At 54.4% G+C, this 24646-nt stretch overlaps 1 protein-coding gene across 12 annotated transcripts in view; it reads left to right on the forward strand.

The window, feature by feature from the left end:
* LOC121101714 overlaps positions 1-24646 on the forward strand; it is a 230094-nt gene that overhangs the window by 55421 nt on the left and 150027 nt on the right. For 10 of the 12 annotated variants that reach the window (XR_005833717.1, XR_005833727.1, XR_005833728.1 and 7 more), the window contains exon 2: positions 10763-11125. The gene's annotated coding sequence lies outside the window, so the exon portion shown is untranslated. Of the gene's footprint in view, positions 1-10393; positions 10507-10644; positions 10666-10762; positions 11126-24646 lie in introns of those variants that run through there. The other 2 variants (XR_005833720.1, XR_005833722.1) reach the window with 2 other exon arrangements.

Genomic DNA, 24646 nt, shown 5'->3' on the forward strand with positions numbered 1-24646 from the left:
GTTTGCAAAGGGGCTATTTCCCTTCTGGAATCTTCCAGGCATCTCTCTGCTCCACTCCCTCTGGGAATCGGTGGTTCGGCACTGTCCACTTTTCTTTTGGAATCTTTTTGCCCTTCCTCCTTTAGAAACAGTCTCCATCATTGTGGCCAGTGAATATCCAGTGTGAACATTCGTTGAGCATCTGCCTGCTGCCACGCACCTGCTGTGTTAGGTTCTGGGAAATACAGACTTGAAGGACGACAGAGTCGCTGTCCTCAGGCCGCTCCTGGCACATTGTAATGGAGGAAGCTTGGGGCTACATACAAGTGTTGGGAGTTCGGTGTGGGGCCAGGGATACGGAGAGAGTAAGGCCTGATGCTTGTAGAACATCCCAGGGCTGATTATTGGGTTACTAGGCAGAGCCATCGGGCCGGAGGAGATGACAGGTTTGGAACTTAAAATCCATATGGTGTGTGTCACTGTGCTGTGGGAGCCCTGGGGGAGGGGCAGCAGTGGGCTCAGAGGTGAGGCACAGAGGGATAATGAGAAAATTGGGAAGGCTGCACAGAGGAGGGAAAGGGCTTTGCAGGTTGAGTAGAAGTTCACCAAGATGGGAGGGACAGCGGGAGCAGAGGCCCAGAGGAGGGTCAGCAGGTGGCATGTCCAGTGTGGCCAGAGTGCAGAGGTGGCTGTAGCTGAGGCTGAAAGCTTAAGAGCTCGGACTGTGGGGGCTTCGTCCCCGTTGGTGTGATTACCTCTGTGTTGTTGGTACTGTGATTCTGTCACCCGTATGCCGGGGTGGGACTGGTGCCTAGCGGTAGGGGCACTGAGCCGTCGAGGGTCATGCTGCCTCAGACCTACAGGGCGCTCCATACCAGTAGCTGTGGGCCTCACCTCGGGCCTGACTAGGGATGAGGTCCGAGACAGGGGAGTGACGTGATTAGATGTGTCCGGTGAGACCGTTCCTCCTGAAAGGAAGGTCCTCTGCTCCTGGGGAGTACCCAGGCCCTGCGTTGCTCTCCCCGTGCGCCGTCTCTTTGGCTGGGCCCCTCCGGGTGCCTGTGCGCTCGCAGGAGAGGGAGCAGGAGCCCTGAGCTGTGCTGAGCCTGCCGAGTGCCCTGTGGTGACCGGGAAGTCAGGGGACCGGGTTCCGGTCACGTCTTTGGTCAGTCGGCCCCATGACCGTGGAAGGTCACTTGTGGTCCCCTCCTCTGGCACCCGAATCTGTTCCTCCTCCGGTGTGACGTTGGCGGCAGCCAGGCTGTCCACCGAGGCTGCATGCTCCCTGGAGCCCGTCTGAAGGATCCTAAGAGGTATGGCCATGTGTGGCAAGTAACGAGCGCTCAGGACTCTGTTCCTTTTCTTGTCTCCTCTCCTAACTTCCTGTCCTCTAAACCTCCGTATATTCTCAGAATTTAGAGTGCATGTATTCCTTTTCTGTTTTCTTCTTCTCTTAGACAAAAGGAAGTTCCAGATTCTGCCGGTCCTGGTTCGGTGACCTCGGACAAGTCACCCTGGTGGGCCCTAGCGGCTCATCCGCCAAATACAGCCCGGGACGACTTCCAAGGGTGGGTGGGGACAGCGCGAGACCCTGGGTGTCGGGAGCCCTGCACGGGCCGGCACCGAGGGTGCCAGTGAGGGCAGGCCCCGGCCCCCGCCTCCCACCAGCAGCAGGTGCCCACACTCTTCTCAGGCTGCAGGCTCACTCCTGGAGCGGGCTTTCTCCGGGGAGTTCTGCAGCACCCCTGCGTCCCTACCACCTGGGGGACCTGTGGAGCCGACCCCAGCCCAGGCCTACTGACCAGCCTTGCTGTGCGCAGACCTCGGCGGTCTGTGGAATGAGCCCCCAGGTGACTGAGGGTCACTCAGGTGTGAGGCCCACTGCGTGCAGAAGCCTTTTGTGTGCCTGCTGCCCTCAAGGCACTCAGTAGGTGTGAGTCTCTCTCTCTCTCTCTCTCTCTCTCTCTCTCTCCCACACACACACACACACACACACACACACAGCACCATGAATGCTGGAATGCCACCCAGGTCCCACGGAGTTCTGGACACTTGAGTTCCCTGTCAGGCTTCTTTTCTGGACCACTATGCTGACACGTTTTTGGGTGAATTTTCATTTCTGCTGCTTATTGTTTGCACTTGTTCCCTTTTCTCCCCTCCCTCCCTCCTTCTGCTGTCTTTCCCTAGATAGTGTGCGTGTTGCCCGGACACACTCTGCGGCTCCTCACCCCCTAATGCTGGTGAGATGGGACATGGTGGGGTGCACCTTCTGAGTGGGGGGGCAGAGGGGACGACAGTGGGAGCCACCAGGCTTCCCCATGGTGCTCGCTGGCAGGTGGGCAGATGGGCAGACGGACACAGCTCCTTTCCCGCCTGGCGCGCATAAGGGACAGCCCCACAGCGTGGACTCCCGGTGCTTCGCTCCCAGGCTGTTGGACTCCCGTTCTGTGGTCTCTTCCTCCTGCCCCACTCCCTCCACTTGGGGTTTCATCCGCGTCCTGGGGGCAAGGTAGATGGCCCCGGTTTACTTAGTGACATGTGCCTGTGTGGCTTGAAGTAAGACCGGTTTCCATGAAAGTCAGAAGTGCATTCCAGAGTCACAGCGTGACCTCCCCGGAAGCCCAGCTAATCCAGGTTTTAAAGAGGAGTTGGAACAAAGGTGGTGATTATGGGATGTGTGAGCTGTGGGGTGTGGGAAAGGGCAGGGACAGCACGGTCGCCTGGTGGGAAGCTCTGTGTTGAGGAATCGAGCGTATGGCCCCAGAATGGGATCCAGATGCTAAAGGGGGGGGGGGGACTTGGGGCAGGGGCGGACCCGAGGGACGTGTGCAGCCCATGGCGTTGGGTTCTGTTCTGCCCCTTGCTAGCTATGTGACATCGGGCAAGGGGCCTGCTCTCCCCACGCTGCTGTTTCTGTCATTTTGGGATAGGAGTCCTGTCCCTTGGATTGTGATTGTTAATGGGGATTAAATGGGGGCATTATGAGGGATCTCTTCTGTGATTGGTGATTAGTAAATGCTGTTTCTCATTTCCTCCGTATCGTGAACATTAGCCCTGCTCCTACCCTGAGCATCTTTTTCCTTCTTCCCAACTAACATACCTCTCAGGGCCCACGTGATCGTCATGGAAACAGTGGCAGTCCCGTGTGGAGGTCCCTGAGGTTCCAGGGCACGTGGACTACCGTTTGTTGGTATAGTCCTTCAATGGATGGTTTCTCATCGACCCGTTACTTTAATGAGATGTGAAGCTCTTTGCAGGCAGGGCCCTGGAACGTGAGAACTTGAGTCTCCTTCAGAGTTACGTTCTTGGAAAACATGGCCACCTTAGGACATTTGTACTCCGAGTCTCCAAGGGCAGGTGCTGCTGTTCTGTGAAGAAATCCTTGAGTCATTGTTTGGTGGCTCTGTTCCAGGGTACTTTGCCCCCTTTGTTCATGGGGATCTGATGGACATTTGGGTCTTTGCTGACCTTTCCAGGAGGGATTTTGTGGGCAAAGGCAAACAAAAGGAAGTAAAAAAAAAAATACTCCCAAACCTTAAAGATTTGTCATTTGTAGAAGGAAAGTGTTCATGATTTTTCTCAGCCCATTTCAGTCTCTGAATCACCTTCAAGCTGTGGAGGGAGGTGGAGGGGAGCTGAGTAGGCGGAAGCTTTCTTGCATTGAGGACCTACTATGTGAAAGGGCTTCACCCAGGCCGACTCTGACCCCCCACCCCCGACTCTGTGAGGCAGGCAGGACCCATTTGGCAGATATGGGTGGGGCTTCAGGAAGCGAAGCTCCAAGTGTCACAGCGGCACGGTGACAAGTGTCACAGCGGCACGGTGAGCGTTGGGTCTGTCCGTAGAGTGCTGTTTGTCACTGGGCATAGCCTCCCCTTCCCTGCCCTCTGTCTGCCTCTCTTTCTTTTAAACTTGCTGCTGTTACTCCTCTCTGGTCTGTTTTAGCTAAGGACACAGAAGGTCATTGTGAGGGAACCCGGGGACCTGTGATTAGGACAGTTCATGTCCCTGAACCTGTTCGGGGCCTCCGTCCTCGTGGGTCTATAGGACAGTTTGTGAGAAATGCCATGTCCTCCCGGTGCCGCTCACAGGTTTCTCCTGGAGTGTGTGTCCTCTCACCTTCAGGTGGGGAGAGGTCAGGGGTAAGTTGATTTTGGGGGTGACTGCTTCCCCATTCCTGGCATGGCAGCCCTGAGGCTGGTGGGGATGGTTTCGTGGCTCCAGGCCACAGCTGGACACTTGACCACTCTGATGAGGAGCCACCCGGAGAGGTGTGTGTCATGGGCAATTCGAGGCCCTTCCTGCCGGAAAAAGAGCAAGAACTGGCATCTACTGACAGGTCACCTGCTTGGGGTCTTTCTGGTTAGATGCTGGCCGTGGGAGTCTCTGTTCGTTGAGGGTGTTGTTGATGACTGGGGGAGTCTCTGCTTGTTGACCATTCCAGCGTCTAATTCCTGCTCCCCCATCTCTGTCTTCTGGACACTTCTTATCCTGTCACCCCCAGTCTTTCCCACTACATAACCCTTCTGCAACAGGACAGCATAGTGGTTAAACAAAAAGGCTCTGGAAGCAGAGTGCGTGGGCTCATATCTCAGCCTGATCTCTGACACTCGTCCTCATTTGAAAGTGGGCTCATACGTCACAGCGTTGTTGAGCTGGCATGACTTAACTGTGGCCAGGGGCACAAGCACTCAGGAGATGTGGTTCTTACCTGCCCTGCTACGTTTGCTCTGGTCATGCTGCCTTCTGCTGACGGCACCCTGCACCTACCAAGTTAAGGAGCCTCTCCTCTCCCAGACGCTGTGTGTCCCGCTCACTTTCTCACTTGAGATTTGCTTTTCATTATGCATCCCACAGCTCCTAGCTAGGTGACCCTGGACAAATCCTTTTGCCTCTTGGGACCTTACTTCTCAGCTGCTCAGTGAGGGAATCAAACCAGATTTTTCCAGGGTTTCTCAGGCTCTGACGTGCGGCGGCCTCTCACAGTCAGTATGGTCCAGCCTCTCCTCCCCCGCCCTGGCTCCCGCCACACCACCGTCACAGCCTGGACATCGCCCAGTGTGCTCAACTTTGGACATGCATTGTCTGCATGTCCACTTCCCTGGATCTCTTGGTACAGCCTGGATGCTCCCTGACGACACGGATCCTGTCTTTCTCGATGGACATGATTTCCAGCTCCCAGCATTATTCCAGCCAATACTTACTGAGCACGTGTTGCGTTCCCAGGGGCTGTGCCAGGACTTCTAGAGCCTGGCTGCACCCGAACACCGGTTTTTCTAAGGACGGGCTCCAACCAGTGTCCGTCCGCACTGTGAGCAGGGCTGCCTTCCGCAGTGCAGGTGAGGGTACCTGGCCATAGAAGGGCTCGTGCCGTGTGGGCTCCCTTGCCCCTCCTGGGTAAGCCCACAGCATCTGGCCCGGAGCAGAGGTTCGTCAGACTCTTACTCACATAAGTGAACGGGACCGGGCTCCCTTTGCGTTGCTCACGCCGGACTGGTGGGAATGGCAGCGGTACTGGTGGGAATGACAGCGGTACTGGTGGGAATGGCAGCCGGACAGGTGGGAATGGCAGCGGTACTGGTGGGAATGGCCCCTGGACTGGTGGGAATGGCAGCGGTACTGGTGGGAATGGCAGCCGGACTGGTGGGAATGGCAGCGGTACTCATGGGAATGGAAGCTGCTGCTCATGGGAGTTGTGAGCCCGCTGCGGACAGACCGTCTCTCATCCACGCGTGGACCAGGGGACGTGCATTTCCATCCCTATTTTTATTAACTAGGGAAGGAAACACGTGCAGAGAGGTTAAGGTGTGTGCCCACAGCCAGTGACTGACCCTGGCATCGCGATTCACATCCGGGTTATTTTACCCACAAGGCCCACCTCATCCCCACCCCTGTCCCCTGATTGATGAATCGGGTGAGTGCAAGGGGGAGTGTGTGCTGGAAGGCTCGGGAATTCCAAAGCAGCTGATCCGTGTCTTCCCAGCACATGTTGGGGAGAAACTGAAATGAAGCAGAAATAGAGTCTGTCCGTGGGAGGACAGCTGCCGCTTTCTCTGGGAGCAGATCTCTTTGATGTTCTTCCCAGGTGAGGCAGGCCCAGCTCTCGGGGTATCCCAGAGAAATCGTGTGAATCCGGCCAGAGGAACTGCTGCCTCTCCCCTCATCAGGAAAAGATGGAGTAGACACGTCTTCTGTGCCATCAGCGTGGACGAAATCCTGCCTCCCAAACCTGAGAAAGCGGGGGGCAGGGGGGCACACTCAGAGTGTGAGAGCTGGCCCGCCGGACCCTCACACCCGGGGACTGCTCTGTCTTCCCTGATAGCCCATGTGGTGCCCCGCAGCTGGTGTCCACGGGTGCTGTGGTCACCGTCCGCTGACGCACGCTCACTCGCAGTGAAATGGAAATTGGGACTGATGGCTGTTGCAAGAGCAGGGGGAGGAGAGAGAGAGAGAGAGAGAGGGGGACCACGTGCATGCGCGTGCGTGCCCACACCCACGGAGTCCGGGACACCGAGCAGCAGAGAGGGGACAGCACGCAGCCAGGCACACCTGGGAGACGCTCCCTCTGGCTTCCACTGCAGACCGTGCTGCTCTCACGGGTGGGTGCCAGAGGCTAGCAGACCCAGCTTTGTGCAATCCATGCCCTGGACCCCATTCACTGCTCTGGGCCAACCTAGGACACCTGGAATCTTCAGGTTACCAGAGCATCCCTCCGTGCATCCCGTATTTAAGGGTTGCTGGTGTACAATCGTGCTATCTCAAGTGTTGGGTAGGAAATAGTGGTGGCCTGTTTCTGTTTTTCTTCAAAATGCCCACTGCAGGGGGCCAGCTGGTGGAACTAGGGAGGGTCAAGAAGGAAATGACCTGTTCGGGCCAGACAGCCCGGGAGGCAGAGGAGAGAGAGACTCAGCCTAGAGAATGGGGCCCGGGGCTGTATTTTCCTGTAGGGCAATTCCAAGCGGGATTCCGCGCCACCAGGCCAGAACACGTTTATTTGCAGACCGTTCCCCTCCCTGCCCTCTGGGGGCGGGGTCAGCTGGAAGGCAGTGGGCTGTGAAAGTACGGAGGGGAAGGGAAAGCTGGCAGGTGCCGATTCCCAGGCCTTGAGGGTTGTTCTCGAGTCTGCAGCATGCCAGCAGCGTACTTTCACAGGACAGATGAAAAAAACGTCAGCTAACTTTTCATTGAGGGTGGGACATGCACTAGAAAAGCCGTATATGCTAAGTATGTGGGCAGCTTGGTAAGTGTTCACAGACGGCACGTGGCTGTGTAGCCAGCACCTGTGTGAATGGAAGGTCACGAGCGTATCAGGAGCCGCACCTGACACCTTCTGGTCCCCAGCTGTCCCTTCCACCTCACTCAGGATCGCCTTGTCCTGACTTCTCACAGCACAGATTTGTTTAACCTGCTTATGTGTTTACTTTTTATTTTTTTAAAAAAGGTTTTTTTTATTGGGGCGCCTGGGTGGCTCAGTGGGTTAGGCGTCTGCCTTCGGTCAGGTCATGACCTCAGGGTCCTGGGATTGAGCCCGGTGTCAGGCTCCCTGTGCAGCGTGGAGCCTGCTTCTTCGACCCTCCACCTGTTCGTGCTCCCTCTCTCTCTTTCTCTCTTGTTCTCTCTCTCAAATAAATCAGTAAAGTCTTTTAAACAAAGAATTTTTATTTATTTGAGAGAGAGCGAGCAGAGAGGAGAGGGAGACAAGCAGACTCCCTGCTGAGCGGGGAGCCCGACACGAGGCTTTAGTCCCAGGACCCGAGATCACGACCTGAGCCAAAACCAAGAGTCAGATGCTCAACTGACTGAGCCACCCAGGCGCCCCTGCCCGTGTTTTTAAAGGCCCTTCTGCTGATGGGCATTTGACTAGTTTGCGGGGTTGGGTTGTTGTGAATAGTGCTGCCACGAGCATCCCAAGACCTACCTTTCGGTGAACAGGTACACTTTTCTGTGCGCTTACACATAGGTGTGGAACTCGGTGTGTATCTATTCAGTTTTAGTGGCTGATGCCCGTTTCCCAACGTGGTCGCTGGTGTTTCTTCCCGTCGTCTGTCCCCAGCTTGTGTGACAAGTCCAGTGCCACCTAAGAAGCCAGTCCTGGGTATTGACTGTCTTTTTTTATTTTGGCCAGTCTGTTAGGAAAAGCCTAGGAAGGAATCACGTAGCAGAGGAAGTGAAAATGCTCCCCGAGAGGGAAGTGTTACTGCGGAATGCCAGGACAGGCTATGCAGGGTAGCACCCCGAGTTCCTGCGGGGGAAGCCCGTGGTGGGGCTGCCAATATTTAACAGACCGTGTCCCTCCTCCTCTCCCCCTGCCAGTGACTGGGGCTGGTTCCGCAAGTCACTGCCCCCTCCTGCTGGAAGCAGCCCCTCTCGGCCCGCAGGACTCTGGGCTGACATTCTGGTGCCCTGCCGCTCCTGGCTGCTGCCCTGGACCGCGGCTCCCAGTGCCGGTGAGGAACCCCGGGAGAGGCTGTACTTGACTCTCGGAGGCCCCATCCCTTTGCAGCATGAACCAGTGGCTAATTGAGCTCTTAATATATGCCCAGCCACAGACACTTTATGGTGATTACTTCCTGCCATCCTCCTAGGTCTAAGAAGTAGGTAGGTGTGATTCACCCCCATTTTACAGATGAGAAAACTAAGGGTTAAAACCATTTTCCCTGAGTGAATTTCTTCGTTTGACTGCAAACGTTGATATTTTAACCACTATGCTCTATTTCTCTCTTAGGGGCTGATATTTAGGTTCTTAAACTTCCTTTTGAACCCACCTTTCCCTTGGGTCTAAAAGCTATGTCAGGTGGGTTTAAATGGGACAAAGGGAGCTCACCCTGCGACTCCCTGGCCACTGAAGAATGCACAGAACAGAGGACGGATGTTGGCGCGGTTGCTACGAATAATGGCCCCCCAAGAGATGTCCGTGCCCTGGTCCCCGGGACCCTGTGAACATGTCGCCTTCCATGTCAAGAGGGATGTTGTAGCTAAGATTAAAGCTCAGGACCGTGAGATGGAGGGTTATCTTGGGTCATCGGTGTGGGCCCAGTGTAATCACAGGGTCCTTGAAAGTGGAGGATGGGGGCTGAAGAGTCAGAGAAGGAGGTATACCGGCGGAAGCAGGGTCAGAGAGATGCCTTGTTGCTGTATTTGAAGATGGAGGCAGGCAGCCATAAGCTGAGGCATCAGGGAGCCACCTCTGCAAGGTAGGAAAGGCAAGGAAACCGATTTCTCTGAGAAGAAACAGCTCTGCCAACCCCCTTGATTTTACCTTGATGAGACCCCTGTTAGACTTCTGACCTCCACAATGTAAGAATGAATCTGTGTTGTTCTGTGCCACTAAGGATTTGAAGTTACTGCAGGAACAGAACAGTGCCTCTTGATGACCGTTGCTGTAATCGTCAAGCTCATGGGCTTTGGAGCCAGGTTGCCTGATTTCAAATCTCTGATGTGTGATTTTTTCCAGCTGTGTGACCTTGGGCAATTGGCTTAACCTTTCTGGGCCTCTGGTTCTCTGGTTTCTCATTGCTCAAATTGGGTAAGAATAGTCTATAACCTATAAGGTTGTTACAGGATTCAATGAGGATTGTTATGCCCGTGAAATGCCTGGTAGTAAGTTTTAGCTCCAGTCGCTCCGGGTAGGCACCGTCACTCGCCCCACAGAATTGGGAGACACACCGGCCACGGATTCAGGCTCCACTCTTACCGGTTTGGAGCGAGGCAGCCGTCTGTGCCTGTGTTTCCTTATCTGGGAAATAGAGGCAGGAGTCCCAGGGTGGTTGGGGGATTGTATCTGGTGGCGGGCCAGAGCTTTCATCAGGGTGAGTGATAGGCCGTCCCTACTGGGCAGTTGTTCTTTTTTTTTTTTTTTTTAAAGATTTTATTTATTTATTTGAAAGAGATAGAGACAGTCAGCGAGAGAGGGAACACAAGCAGGGGGAGTGGGAGAGGAAGAAGCAGGCTCCTATCGGAGGAGCCCGATGTGGGGCTCGATCCCATAACGCCGGGATCACGCCCTGAGCCGAAGGCAGGCGCTTAACCGCTGTGCCACCCAGGTGCCCCTGGGCAGTTGTTCTTATCTTCGGGTGGGTGGTAACTGTTGAGCCTCAGGCCCTCTGCATCACGCACCCATGTGTTTCTTCAGTTATCTTGAGAAGAATTGAAGTACGCTGTGCTGGGGAGGCAGAAGTATTCCTGCATAGCTAGAAAAGCCCTGGGTACCCAGCAGGTGCTCGCTGACTGCTGCATACATGAATACAAGAAGAAGGCCCCAGGCCCTGCCCCGAAGACGCTCACTGTGCAGGACGAGGCCTGGAGTGATGCCAGAGCTTTGTGGTTGTCTTTAAAAAGAAACAAAACAAAGAACTACTTCCTACCAGCTGACCCCAAACCTCTCAGCTCACTGCCAGGACGTCTTAGCCCTGCAGAGGAGCTCAGGGCTGTGCGCCAGGCCTGGCTTAACTACTGACTCCCTAAGCTAGCCGCCTACCCCTTCTTGATCCTTTTCTCCTCATCTTTATAATGGACATATATCTCAGGGTAGTTGTGGGGAGCCCCAAGCAGTAGAAAGTTCTGGATCTGAGAGGTCTTTGGTGCCTGTGTGAAGTGACACTCCCCTGAAGACCCCCCGATTTCCTGCCTCACCTCTGTTTGGGTATCAGAGCCACCGGGCATTATTTTTAGGGAGTTCCCCTCTAGGTATATTAGGGTCAAATATAAGGAAGGAAAAATAACACAACTGCTGTTCCGGGTCCATGATTGTAACGAGATTGATTTTTCTTCTTCCCATCCCCAGGCCTGACCTTTTGACCAGAGAGGAATGAAAAAGTTGCCCCTTATGATGGCTGTGCCTGGTCAGTTGCCTGGAGCTGCGTTCAAGGATTTCCGGAACCTTATGGATTTACAGTGATTCTCAGCTGCCTGGGGAATGACGGTGGAGGAAGCGTTCTCTGCAGTCACGTGCACGCGGCGCACGTTTGGATGCTAACGGCGGTTTTAAGGAAGGCCCTGGCTGCGTACCTGGCGGATCCCTGCAGCCTGAATGCCCGCGGGGGACAGAGGACCGTGGCTTCCTGTGATGGCTGAGTTCTCTGCCTTTATCTCCGCACGAGTGATTGGTTGGGTGGCTGCCAGCCTCACCGAGGGCGCCCTGTGAAACGTAAGGCCCGTCTCCTCCTCGTGCACACTGCTCCTGCGTGTTCTGTTGGCTCACCTGGGCTTTCGGTGACGCTGGCCTGGCTGGGGGGAGAGACGTCACGGTGTCCGCTCCGGTTCTCCAGGGGAGATGGCATCTACTGACCTCCCTCCGTGTGTCTGCTCGGGGGCTGGGTGCCTGGGGGAGACAGATGGAAATTGAAAGGAGCTTCCCAGGAGCCAGCCCGGTTCCCTGGGCTGACGTGCGTCATCATGCCCATCCCCCTTCCCTCACTGCCTGGCTCGTGGGCCAGTCTCCGGGCACCGGAGCGCAAGTGCCTTGAAGTCCAGGGTCTCTTCGTCGTGGAGTGGGTTTGAAGACAGAGCATAGTGTCTCCTGCTGCAGAAAGGGCATCAAGGCGTGATTGTGAATGAATTAAGACATTGAGAGTAAATAGGGAAAGTATGCATGGGTCTGTGCTTAGAGCGAGAAACACATTGTTGAGCGTTCTCAGGCGGCCCGTGGAGCCAGAGGGCCTGGGTTGGGATCTCTGATCCATACCTGCTGTGTGACTCAGGCCGAGTGACTGCTGGATGCCTTTCCATTTCTGTCTTCAGTAGAGGTGATGTGTCATCATCCTTGGCGGGGTTGATGTCTAGGGTCACAACCTAGATGCTCGTGCTTGGCACACAGCAGACCCTCCGCACATGGTAGGGTCACTGTGGGTCGGGGGAAGGCTTCTGGGGAGGGTGGGTATTGTGTGGGCCTGGAACCAGAAGCCAGGTGGGCCGTGCTGGACTTCACACTGGGTACTGCTGGTTGGCGTGGACAGCTGATCAAAGATCACAGTCCCTGGAGCCCGTGGGAAAGCCGAGTGGCAAGGCAGTAGCAGGCAGGGGAAAGGAGCCTTGTGTCCGCGTGAGGGAGGGAGCAGCCATACTTGAACCTGGCCACAAAGGCCAATGGCGGTTCCGCATTTGGCATGCAGAAGGACTGGCCGCCCTGACCCCCACCGCCCTGGTCCTGACTTGGCAGCTATGACGTTGGTGGCTCAGAGGGGTGTTGCCTTAGCGTTGGGCTCCCCGTGGGAGAATGGCAGCTCAAACCTCCAGTGTCCCAGTGCAGGTCACCTGGGACCAGCTGGCACGTGGGTACCAAGACCACAGTGAGGTGGGGCCTGGGGTTTGATTCTGATCGAGTTCCTGGTTCCACTCATGGCCAGTGGCACTTCTCAGCGAGGCTTTCCCTGATCTCCTAGTGGAAATAATGTCCCTCTGGTCACTCCCCACTGTTCTCAATCAGAGTGCCCAGGTGTGTTGTGATGTGTGGCTTGATCTCATGTCTTTCTCCCCCACCCTGGAGAGCCGTCCCTCTGAGGTCAGGAAACAGTTTGTCTTGCCCTGTAGGCATTTATCGTATCTCACTTGATCAGATGGCAAGGTGACTCTCAGTGGTTTTATTTCAGTGTTCCTGAAAAGGACAGACAGAAGGGAAACGCTCTCTCTTTTTTTTTTTTTTTTTAAAGATTTTATTTATTTATTTGACAGAGATAGAGACAGCCAGCGAGAGAGGGAACACAAGCAGGGGGAGTGGGAGAGGAAGAAGCAGGCTCCCAGTGGAGGAGCCTGATGTGGGGCTCGATCCCAGAACGCCAGGATCACGCCCTGAGCCGAAGGCAGACGCTTAACCGCTGTGCCACCCAGGCGCCCTGGGAAGCACTCTCTTTTTGAACATCTGTATAACTTCATCAGCCAGCGGTCCTGCTGGGGGGCAGTGGTGTGCCCACTGTACAGCCGAGAACTGGGAGGTTTCGTGGGGCCACGTAATTCGCCCGAGGTTCCTTATCCAAGAGAACACTGAGGAGGAACCCAGGAGCTGCCTGGTGTTTTATGCTGAATCACGCCCATTCGGCTGCAGGGTAAAGACTTTTCCTTCGAGGTCTTAAGAGGGTGTGTGCGTGTGTGTGCACATGCGTGTGTGTTTGGGTGCAGCACTGCCTGCTGAGGAATGCTCTCGGGCTCCGCAGAACCGGGTGCCCTCTTTGTCCCTGGGAGAGACAGACTTCAGTAAGAACTCCCTCCTGTGTGGAGCAGGCAGGACGAGGTGGGGCTGGGATTGCGGTTCAGCCCCTCCTGTGCCCTTGGGTGCCCCCTGTGATGGGTGCGATGCTCACCGTACCACGGCCAAGCAGGGCGGGGGGGGATTGTCCGAGGAGGGGGCTGTTGGGGGTCTGGGAGCACCGTGAGGATGGGGAGGCGTGGCTGGGCTTGCACCGGTGAGCAGGACGGTCCTGGGGGCCTGAGAGCCTCAGCTAAAAGAGTGAGTTGGGAGGACCAAGGTGCAGCACTGCCCCCAGGCCTCTTGCACCTCTTCTTGCTCTTCATCCCTACCCTCTCGCTGTGGCTGCTGAACCCCCACTTATCACATGACCCAGAGCCCCGCTTCTCTTTTTATCAGTTGCTCCCCAGAACAAGCCCATCGTGGTGGTCTGGGTTATCTCCTGCGTCTCCCAGGGGGACTAGAGTGGGCTCTGCATCAGAAGACGCAGAATGGTGCTGGGGAGGAGTGAGACCCTGCTGGGCCCCTCCTCGCTGGCTGCCGAGTCCCTGACCCACACCTGCAGGGTTGTGCCCCGTGGACGTGGACGGAGAAATGAACACCATTTCTTAAGCCACTCTGTGCAGGGTGTGTGGCAGATACCGTTCCATTCCAAGCCCAGAACAGACCTGGGTAAACGGTTGGTCTGATGTTTTCCTCTCGACATAACTGGAGCACAGAAAGGCAGAATAGGTCTCCCCAGAGCACAGGGCAGGAACTGAACCTTTCTCTAGGAAGCCAAAGCCACCGGGCTTCCCTGCCGGGAGCACGGTGTGATCCTGGGCAGGTTACCTCTCTTCTCTGGGCCTTCATACCCATTACTGGTAGGGAAACCGTTTACTAAGTCTGGACACTTGCGGGTGAAACAGCACGCCAACACTTGCTGTGGGATGCCAGGTGTAGACTGGGTTGTTGCTGGGCAGACTAGACCCGGGGCCCCTGGACTTAGCAGTTAGCTGGTGGGCGGTGCTGCTGGTGCCTGTCCTGGTGCTGGGCTTGGTGCCTGTCCTGGTGCTGGGCCTGGTGGTGCCGCTGGTGCCACTGGTGCTATTTCCTGCGTCCGCGGTGGCCCCACCAGGTCCCCCTTTGCGGCTGCGTGGGCAGTTTGCATTTCTGCGTAGAGCACATGAGCTTGGCCTCATCTCCTTATCTCACAAGTCCATCTTTAGCTGCTGGGAGGAGCCCGTTGCTCTTTGAGCTCTGTTACCCAGACTGCTGCTAGAGCAGGCCTGACCCTCTATTTATGTATTTGCTTATTTTTGCTGGGCCCCTGTGGTGATTGACAGCACATCCCGGGGCTGGGGGTGCAGTGCTGCCCTCCCACCGACACAGATACCCCAAGCCAGTGTTCCTAGAGATGCCTTATTGCCCTGGATTTGTTCCCCAACACGGGTGCCCAGGTCCCGTGGAGTCTACACAGGCTCAGCTGAGGGAGGGACTTTGACTCATTCTCCAGGCTGAGTCTGGAGCCCAGGCTTCTCAGTGAACAGCCATGAGATTGCTTCATGGCTGGTGTTTATTAATGTCTGGTTAACCTTCCGATCCGGCGAGGTGGGTATGGTGCCCCTTTTCTATATGAAGAAACTGAGGCTCAGAGAGATCCAGGAAGCTTCCCAACTCATCACTTACCTCTGGAGAGAGCAGAGAAGCTGGTCCGGGGCTCCTGTCTGTCACCTTCAACCTGCCTTCACCTGCTGGCCAGTGGTTCTCAGAGTGTGTGGCGAAGTGTGCAAGATGCTTTGAGGTTATTGAGGGGCAGGCGGACTTAAAAAAAAAAAATGTTTTATATTTACCTCTCTTAAATTAGAAAAAGATCACAATCGACACAGGAGGCCTGGTATTTTGCAGTTATCACGGCGTAGGGCTTACATATTTGAGTTAAAAAAATGCGAATTTTGCAAAAATCTTGAGGTAGCAGCAAGTAAACACAGACAGCCCTCTTGAGGAGGGCCAGATCTGGAGTGCAGTCCTCTCTGTAGTTGTGCTCCTTCGGCTGCAGGGCTCTGGCCACATCCCTGGAGTCAGTGCCTCTCTGCCCCTGACCTGAGCGTGTCTGCACTCTGCTTCGTGTCTGTGCCGCAGTTCACCGTGTTTGTCCCTAAATCCAGAAGGTGCGCGACGAAGGGACTACACAACTCAGTCCGAAGCTAGAGGGAAAACAAAAAGAATCGCGGAACGATAGCTCTTTATAATCCCATAATTCTGCTCAAATTGAAGGCGGCCCCTGATCGCGGCACGGGCAACTCATTATATTTATTGAGCACTCAAAGTTTTCCAATCACCTCCTCTATTACTGTCTGAGGTTGAATTATGAAATAGTAAATATTCCACCTGTGAAGTCAATTGGTGACTCATTCACTCATTTTTTTTCACTCGTCCCTGCTCGGTAAATAGGGGATAATATTACCTACCCCATGGGTTCATTGTGAGAATTACATAAGGGAACATACTGAAGGGCTTAATTCAGTACCTGACATATAATAAGCTCTTAGGGAATACCAGCTATTTTTAAATAAAATGCAGAAATGGAATTAGAAGATCAAAACCTGTAGGCATATAGAAATAAGGAGCATCGAAGATGAATGAGTTACTAAAATGTAACATTAAATTTGGCTCTGACTTCCTAGTTAGCACGACACGCTGGGTGGGTTGTATTTGTCTACGTACATCAGGGGTTGGCAGACTTTTCTGTGTAGGGCTAGGTAGTAAACATTTTTGGCTTTGTGGGACACACAGTTCTGTCACCACTAGTCAGTTCTGCCTTTGTGTCCGGAAAGCAGGCATAGCCAGTAGGTAAATGAACAGGCATGGCTGTGTTCCAATAAAACTTTATTTATAAGAACTGGCCGTAGGCCCATAGGCTGTAGTTTGCCCCTTGGTCTAAATGAGGCAAACCTGTTTGTCATTGAAAAAGAACAACTTCTGGATTGTAAACACAGAAAAATTTGTTACAAGATATAGTCTTTTTTTTTTTTTTTAAGATTTTATTTTTAAGTACTCTCTACACCCAGCGTGTTGGGCTTAGAACCTGGAGACCAAGAGCTTCGTGCTGTACCGACTGAGCCAGCCCGACGCCCCAAGATGTGGTCTTTATATGAAGCTTGTTAAACGGTGTACGGACAGTGCTTTCATTGGGATTATATGGAAAATACAGAAGACCTTGACATTGCTGGTTCTTTTACCATGTCTTCGGCAAACGTTTATCGAGGCCGTACTGTGTCTCGGCCTCTGCTGTTGACCCATAATGGAACCTCAGGGCACATGCATTTTGGCAGGGGTTACTGCATTAGCAAGGGGTCATCTCAGCAATGGTGCAGGGAGGTCAGCTCAGAGTGTTTTCGGTGTGGGATGCAGTGCCCAGTTCCTGAATTACACACAGGCCTTAATGCTAATTTCAGCAGCCTGCCTTGGCCTCTCGGTGGGGGTGGGAGTGTCAGATGACATCCTTGCCCTCTTAGAGTGATACCTGCAATTACTGGAAGAATGTGGTCTTTAGAGCAAAACACAACCGGGTTTTGAAGCTTTGCCATTCCACAGCTGTGTGACCTCTAGTTCCTAAAGCCCTCTGAACCTCACTTTCTTTATCTGCAGAGTGGGGCCCATGACACTGCTGAATCCCTACCTCTTACCTTATTGTGATCAGCTAGTATTTACTCTCTAAATGTTCGTTCCTCCCCGTGAGGGCCTGCTGGCTGCTGGCCTCACCTCTCCCTTATCCCAGGACTCGGAAAACCGAGTCCTGGCTTTTCAAGCTGGAGCCTGTGGATGTGGGGATTTCAGCCCCCTTCTCCTGGGTGAGTGTTCAGGGTAAGAAGGCTTGAGAAAACACTGGCCTGAGGAATTCCGAAGTTAATGAAGGGAGCGGATTCCAGAAGGGTCTCTGCTTGACCTCCCACCCTTTCTCCAACCCCCTGTTATCCCTGAGCGAGTTTGGAGGCAATCAAAGGATTACAGCAGCTGCATAAAACAGCTCTCACGCAGTGGGGGCAGGACTGTGGCCTTGGCCCCTGGGAGTCTGGGCCAGGTGGGTGACTTTGAGTCTCTTCTCTCTGGTGCCTAGTTAACCTGAGAAGGGCATTGGGAGCTACCAGAGTGGGCAAAGCAGGCCATGCGTGATGGGAGAAGGACAGCATATTTGAAAAAGTTGGGGAGATCATTCTCGGCTATAAAGGTGGGAGGGACTAAGAGGCTGTGTGAGAAATTTGGAAGAAGACCCAGGTGCCTTTGTTTATTTTTTATTTATTTTATTTATTTTTAAAAGAGATTTTATTTATTTATTTGACAGAGGGAGATAGCACAAACAGGGGGAACGGCAGGCAGGGGGAGAAGCAGGCTCCCTGCCCAGCAAGGAGCCCGATGCAGGACTCGATCTCAGGACCCTGGGATCATGACCTGAGCTGAAGGCAGACGCTTAACTGCCTGAGCCACCTAGGCACCCCGAGTTGGGTGCCTTTAAAAAAAAAAAAAGAAACCTTTTCCCATTATTCTGACTTTAGGACCTAAGAGGTGTATTCAGTCAGGACGGGTGGGATAGGATAAAGAGGGCAGGCTCTTGTTGACTGATACAGTTTCCAGATGCATTCTCCATTTCCGGCTAATGGAAACTTCAGGGGAAAGGCTTTGGAGCCCAGAGCCGGGCAGGGAAATTGCTGTCGTTGATGGGCCCCATTGGCTGGGGCTCGTCCGGGCAGCTGTGGTGAGCACGGTCTGTGTCTGCAGCCCCGGGGCTCAGGGTGGCCGTGGCCGACCTACCAGGCGCTGCTCCAGTCCCCGCTGGCTGCTCTCTGGGAAGTGGGTTATTTCCTCTGCTGCTGGGGGCTGGGGAGGTTTTGTCCCCTTTCTTTGTCTGACCAAATTGCCGGCTGTGCTGATAGCTGGTTTTGCAGGACAGTGGCTGGCGGAGGGGGTCTTTCCCTCTCATCTATCTGTCTGCCCTATCTGCTGCCATCTAGGACTCCCCAGGGGGTGGGGGTTCTGGGGAGAGGGGGTCGGCTCTACCTGATTAGCAGGAACTGCCCTGACCCTTCCCTCCCCCATGGAGGCTTATCTGGCCCCAACCAGAGCAGCTGCTCTGGTGAGCTCTCTGAGTCACTCAGAAGTAGGGACAGGGTTTAGCAGGAGACATAAGCAAATAAACATTAGCCAGGACAAGCTCCCAGCTTTCTGCTCACCCAGGGGCCCTGGAAACTGTGTTGCATTTTCAGAGAACCTGATGATTCTCATAGTAAAAAGAACTTTCCTGATGGAGAAATGCTCTAGGGAGGTTGTTGGGGAACGTTAGGACGTATGTCCTGGGGCTTCCTGGCCGTGTGACCTTGGGTGGGACGCTTGGTCTTTCTGGACCTTAGTTTCCTCCTACATGGAGCTGGTTCTTGTGAACATTACGTGACCTGAGATGGGAAGTCTGGCCAGTTATGCGTCTCAGGACCCTGGGACCATGACCTGAGCTGAAGGCAGGTTCAGGCCTCTGACCCTGACATATAGTAAACACCGAACTTAAGTCAGGCTTGCGAGTTAGGTGCCTTTTTTCCAGCTGTCGAGTAGCCCAGGCGGTTCCAGGGACTTCTCTGAGGCTCCAGCTCATCTTTCGATGAGGTGGTGGTCCATGCCTCCTGTCCCTCATGTGCTTGCTGAAAGGACCAAGAGTCACCTCCGGGAAAGTGCCTGAGAGCCGGCCAGCGTGGCTGTTGTTGGACAGTGCGATGGCGGAGCCTGATGTCTTGGCAGTGGAGTCTGGAGGTAGCACCGGGGCTGGGTTCAAGCACATTCCTCAAGGTTAAGGCCAGGTAGCATGAGAGGTGAGTGCGGGATGCGGGCAGCCCTGCGTCCCCCGGAAACCGTGCTGCAATACAGGGCGGGGCACCCTGTGAGTGCCGCCCGCTCTGCTCTCCTGCTTCCTGCATCCTTCGGACTGACTTGCCAGGTCTAGCATCTGCTCAGTTTGGGCGTGGTTTCTTTGCATGATGTCCAGAGCTGAGACACAAAACAAGAAGCCGCAGAGGGTCTTTTAACAGACTCCCCTCCTTCCTACCCCAGGATTAAGTGGGCTTAAATGAGGTGGCGCGTGTGCTTTGGCTCATTGCTTATGAAGAAATACGAACAAGTTAGAGATACAGTGGAAGCCTGTGGACTCTCTTCTCCCGTCCCCGTTCCTTCCCTTCTCAGAAGTGCCACTCTCCTGAACGTGGGCTGCAGTCGGTCACGGCTCACGCTTTTCTTACAGATCTATTTGGAGACCTTCTAGCCCCGGTTCAGGAATTTACAGACGCCGGTGGCATCGTGTAGCTACGGGGTGACTAGAGTTTGCTCTTTTCGCTCTGTTCTGTGCGGATGCTGCTGCTGCTGCTGTTTGTTCCTTCCCGCTGCTCCTGCTGGATTTTGGGTCCTTTCCAGGTTTTTGCTACTGTGAATGGTGCTGGGGGCAGCTTCCTTGCACACATCTCCAGGTGCATGTGTGAGTGTCCCCAGGGACATGCTGCCCGGGGACGCACACTTTCTGCCTTGTCAGGGGTAGCCTTGCTGCCATCCAGTTGGGACCCTCTGCTTGCCAGGGGTCTCGCTGTGAGCCGGGGAGCTCTTTGAGTGTTGCTTGCCGCTGCAGCCCTGTGTCCGGTTGGCAGTGCCTGGTATCAACACCAACTCGCTACTTGTTGAATGGAGTGAATTCTGGAAGGAAACGAGGTTGGCATGGAGGGCAGGGCCAGAATCAGGGCATAGAAGCAGCAGTGCCACGGCCCTCCCTTCGTGGATGGACCTTGTGTTATGGAGTTCTTGCAAAAAGTCTTGAGAGCCAGAGCAGGACAGGAGAACACTGGCTGACTGCTGCCTGCAGGCTGAGTGAAGCCCTTCCTGGAGTTTCATCAGCTCTCTGCTTACACCAAAATAAACGCCTCCCGATGGCTTTGAGGTTCCCAGTTGACATTGCATTTTGGATTCAGAAAGCACTGGCCGTTTCGCATCTTCCTGAGGTTGTACAATGTTTAGAAAACAACAGAGGTAAAAGGGGGAATTCAGGTTTGGGTGGGGCAGGCTGTACCCCTTTGGTGTGATGACCGGGTGAGACAGGGCTCAGGGACACTTCTGATGTCCTGGTTCCCAGGTGTTGGGATGAGAGGGGCATCAGCAGGTAAAAGGGGGAACTGTTTTGCTGCCCGGAGAAGCGAGGGTTCTCCTGATGCTTCTGTGGTCTAAGGTTTGAGTCTTATTCCCATCCATTTTGTGTGGTGGTAAGGTCTTGGGCGTAGGGTCCTAGGGGGTGTGGATGTGTAGGCATTGGTGGCACGGTGCTTGTATATTAGTTACCCTTTATTGAATGGCTTTTATGTGCCAAGATTTAAATCAGCCTTCCAGCAACCCCAAGAGGTAAAGGCTGTGTGACTTTCACCTCACTGGTGTGAAAACAGAGGCTCAGATGGGTTCGGGCACCCAGCTAGTGAGGCTGAAGCTGGGATTCCAAGCTTCCCTGGGGCTCCTGACCACATTCCCCAGGCTGCCCGCTCCCTACCCCAGAAACGTCACAACCTATCATGTGAGATGCCAGGACTCTGGTCCCAGATGGACGGAGGGGGCCCTATGGGAGGCTGGATCTTTGCACCTGATGGAATGGGCACTAGCCTGCTGTATTTACAATCCATTTCTCCTAAAGGGACTCCAGAAGTCACCCCGCTTTGGGGTGGTGGTGGTGATGACAGGAAGTTACACCCCAGCTCTATTGGTTTGCCGGGTGGACATGGGCCTGGTGGCCATCAGGGAGAAGGGGGGTGGGGCAGGCAGGGCTGGTGGGCAGGAAAAATCCTACTACAGACAATCCAGACCGCACTGTGGATGGACTTGTTAGGCTCAAATGACCAGATTTGGGTCAGTAAGCCCGGGCTGCAGAAAGAGAAATGTGAAATCTTTATATTTTTCTATGAAGTCCTCAGCATTTTAAAGGACCCCGTTTTCTTAGTTACCCCTCTAGGGATGGTGGATGTGGGGTCTTCCCAGCCAGAGATTTGTGGCGGTGGCGAGGAGGGAGGGACAGGACAGGAGTGTGCACATTCCACACCCAGCTTCTCCTGGATTGACTTTCTCCCCAACCAGAGAACAAGGGGCCGATTCACGTGGCATGCGTGGCCTCCCTCAACCCGGAGTTGGGTTCCTGTGCCTTCCAGTGACTCAGGAGGAAATTCCATCACGCGTCATTCATGCTGTTCTCTATCTTCATTTTGTGGCTGCCTCATCTTTCTGGAATTTGCCTTTTTTCTTCCTTTTTCTGGGTCATTTGTGGAGGCGACATGTGGTACGACTCCAGGAAGCATAACCCAGCTTGGGTCTTCACGCGAGGTCGTCTCCAAGTGTCCCGGGCCTCATGTTCCAGGGATGGTTGGTGTTCACAGTGTCGGGCCCAGGGACTCATGCACGCACTGGTGTTCCTTTCATCTTCGGGGCCCCACACCCGGTTCTCAACCCCCGGGGGGACCTCTGATTCAACACTCCCATCATCTGTGACCTTGAGATTGGATCACTCGGGATGGTCAGCTTCCTGGCGTGCTTCCCTGGATGGAAGAGTCACCCATGGTGTCTGGACCCGGGCGTGTGGCAGTGTGGCTACTGTCACAAGGAGGTGAAGCACGCCCATCACTAGTGGGGAGAGGGGACAGATGTTCTGATGGGGTGCTTTCTGCCTCTCTCAGTCCCCACTGACCTTGGCTTTAGACCTGGCCTCGTCTGGCTGCCCTGCAGGCCTGGTTGCCCTATCCCCCTTGCTCACAGGTGCTTGCCTGCTGTTTGCTCCAGCGTGCTCCCGCCCTATGAGTCTGTCTCTCCCATGAGCCTGGAAGCTTGTGTAGTGGGAGGACCAGGTTTGGGCTCACGTTGTATTTCAGCGCCCTTACTGTGGGGCCAGCCCGTGTTTGTAGCTAGATGAACTCTCGAGAGAGTTGAGACTTCTCTGAATTAAAGGGGATGGGGTCACACAGGCCACTTTCCCCCTTTATAGGTCAGCTGCTATATCTCATTCAGATAATCAGTGAGTATATGTGGAAGTCTGCTGTGTTCTCAGGGTAGGTACTAGAAAGACATACCTGCCCCTCCCTAAAGTGGGTAAAACAGCAGGAAAACAGTCTAATACAGTGTTTCAAGTGATGTGTCTCAGAGCGAGAAGGCCTGAGTTTGAATCATGGCTTTGTTACTTATGAGCATGTAACCCTAGACCAGGCACTTCTCTGAGCCTCAGTTCCCCTAGCTGCAGAAGGGGAGTAAAGCTAGTGTTCACATCTAGGGATTATTTTAGTGAGCTAGTACATGCATAATATTTAGCATGTGTGGGAAGCTCTCTGGAGAGAGACCTGCGGGCAGCTCTTTTTCATTTAAAAGCTAAGTGGACAGGAGGCAGCTTTAAAAATTGCTGCGGCCCTGCTGGAGGGGAGGTCAGTGCAGTCCTTAGTGGGCATGGTGGTGCCATGCAGGATGTGGGGGTCCTGGGACATGGAGGCCTGTGTGTTGGAAAGCTGGACCGTGGGCAGCCCCTGCAGGCACACTGGGACGGGAGAGGGAACCAGGACTCCCCTCTGGCAGACAGTGACCAGCCTCCAGGAGTGGAGGGTCGTGAGGAAAATACTGGGCCTAAGGCTTTTGGAACCAGACAGAAGCAGGGCACTCATGTTCTTGTTCTTGGAGGACTGTTTGTATGTCAGCCCTGGAGGTGCCGCAGGGGTCACGGTGGCCGAGATTGGGCGTCTGTCTGCAGCGCTCGGGTGGGAGGTAGTTCTGATGAGGCCGGGGGAGAGGCTGTGCCTGTGAGGGCTGGGGTGCAGGGGAGGGCCCAGGCGCACCGTGTCATCCTCACCCCTGCCCTGAGGTCAGCTCTGCCACCTTAGGGCAGGAGAACAGTTGGCAGGGTGCCTAATTAGGCAGGCTCCACCCTCGACTCAGGAGAGGAGGCTTGGGATGGTGGGGGTTGGGAGCAGATGTGTGCGAACTTGGGGGGGTTGGTGATGAACGTGTGCACCAGGAGGGGATGCTTTTGAAGCTTGTTTTTGTTCCTGAAAGAATTGACTCGCGTTCTGTTTCCGGGGCCACAGAGCTTTGGTGTCCGCATCTGCAAACTGGGGATAAGAGCCTGTATTCTGTGGGGCAGGTGTGCAGTCCGGAGCTGAAGTGGTCCACCTTGTAGGAATCTGGCAGAGAATGCGAACGCCTCCCTCTTTTCTGAACTGTCTTCATTTGCTGGGAAATCTCTATCAGATGGACAACTGCAAAACCCGCACTGGTTGGATCAGTGAAATTAAATGCCTTGCTGACGGTAACAATTAGGTTAGTAGCTAGTAATCATAGCTGACATTCATCTAGTGGTTAAGCCCTGGCCGTCTGTTACATAACTTAATTCCTGAAGTCATCCAAGGAGATGCAGTGCTGTCATTAGTCCCATTTTACAAACAAGAAAAACAGAGGATCAGAGAGGTTGAGTATAATGTCTGAGGTCACACAGCCAAAAGTGGCTGCTCTGGTATTCTAGCTCCAGAGCCTGTGCTGTTAACCATTGAGGGTTCTGGGAAGGGATAGGGGTGCAGACTTTCCTTCAGCCTCCCACAGATCGTCACTCCCAAGGGCTTGCGCTCAGAGTCTGGGGTAGGCTGAGCCCTGGACACCCATCTCCTCTTCCTCTTGCTTGGAACCATTGGTGGCGTAGGGGAGGCTGAACAGGCAGGAACCCCAGAAGTAGGTGACCTCTCCTTTTGTTTCCAGCATCTGTGCAGCTCCTCTTGGAAACTTTTCCCTTTTGCTGACAGCCACAGTCCTTTGTTCTGGACAGTGCTTTCTTGGCTGGTGTCATTTGAGTAGACCCAGGCACGTCTGTGTTGGGAGCTCTCACCAGGAAAGCTGCAGCCAGGAGTGTTCCCGAGCGTGGTTTCTCTGACCCACGCAACAAAGCCTGGGGGCCGCTGGTCCCCCACTCCCAGCACTTAACTTGCTGCCCTTGCTGAGGTTCTGTAGGGGCTAGCCCCGGAGTGGGAGTTCTAGAGAGCGATCACTGAAGTGTGGGGCTGGAATCTGGGAAGAGACTGTGTGCCAGTCGCCCTCTGGGGCTCCTTATGTCTTAGCCTCACTACAACCCCTATGGATTCCCTGATATACAGATGAGGAAACTGAGGCCCAGGGGGGTCAGGAGCTTGCCCGAAGACATAGCCACAGAACTAGAGCTGAACACCAGCTATGTCTGAGAGCATGCTGGTTCCGCTCTGCCATGCTCAGCGACGTTGAGAGTGTCTCTGTTGTGACCAGGAGTCAGTATTGCAGGTGAAGCCCAGGCTCCTTTCCAGTCTCTGACTTTGCTTATCTTAAGCGAAGACAGAAGGAGCAGCTTTCCTTTCCATAAACTGTTTTAACTGAACCTCACCGCAGGTTTCTGGGTGGTGCTTGTCTCATGATGGATAAAGAACGGGCGCGGCTCAGTGCGGGCAGTTG

The sequence above is a fragment of the Ursus maritimus genome, unplaced genomic scaffold (assembly GCF_017311325.1).
Source record: "Ursus maritimus isolate PB19 unplaced genomic scaffold, ASM1731132v1 scaffold_9, whole genome shotgun sequence".
NCBI lineage: Eukaryota > Metazoa > Chordata > Mammalia > Carnivora > Ursidae > Ursus > Ursus maritimus.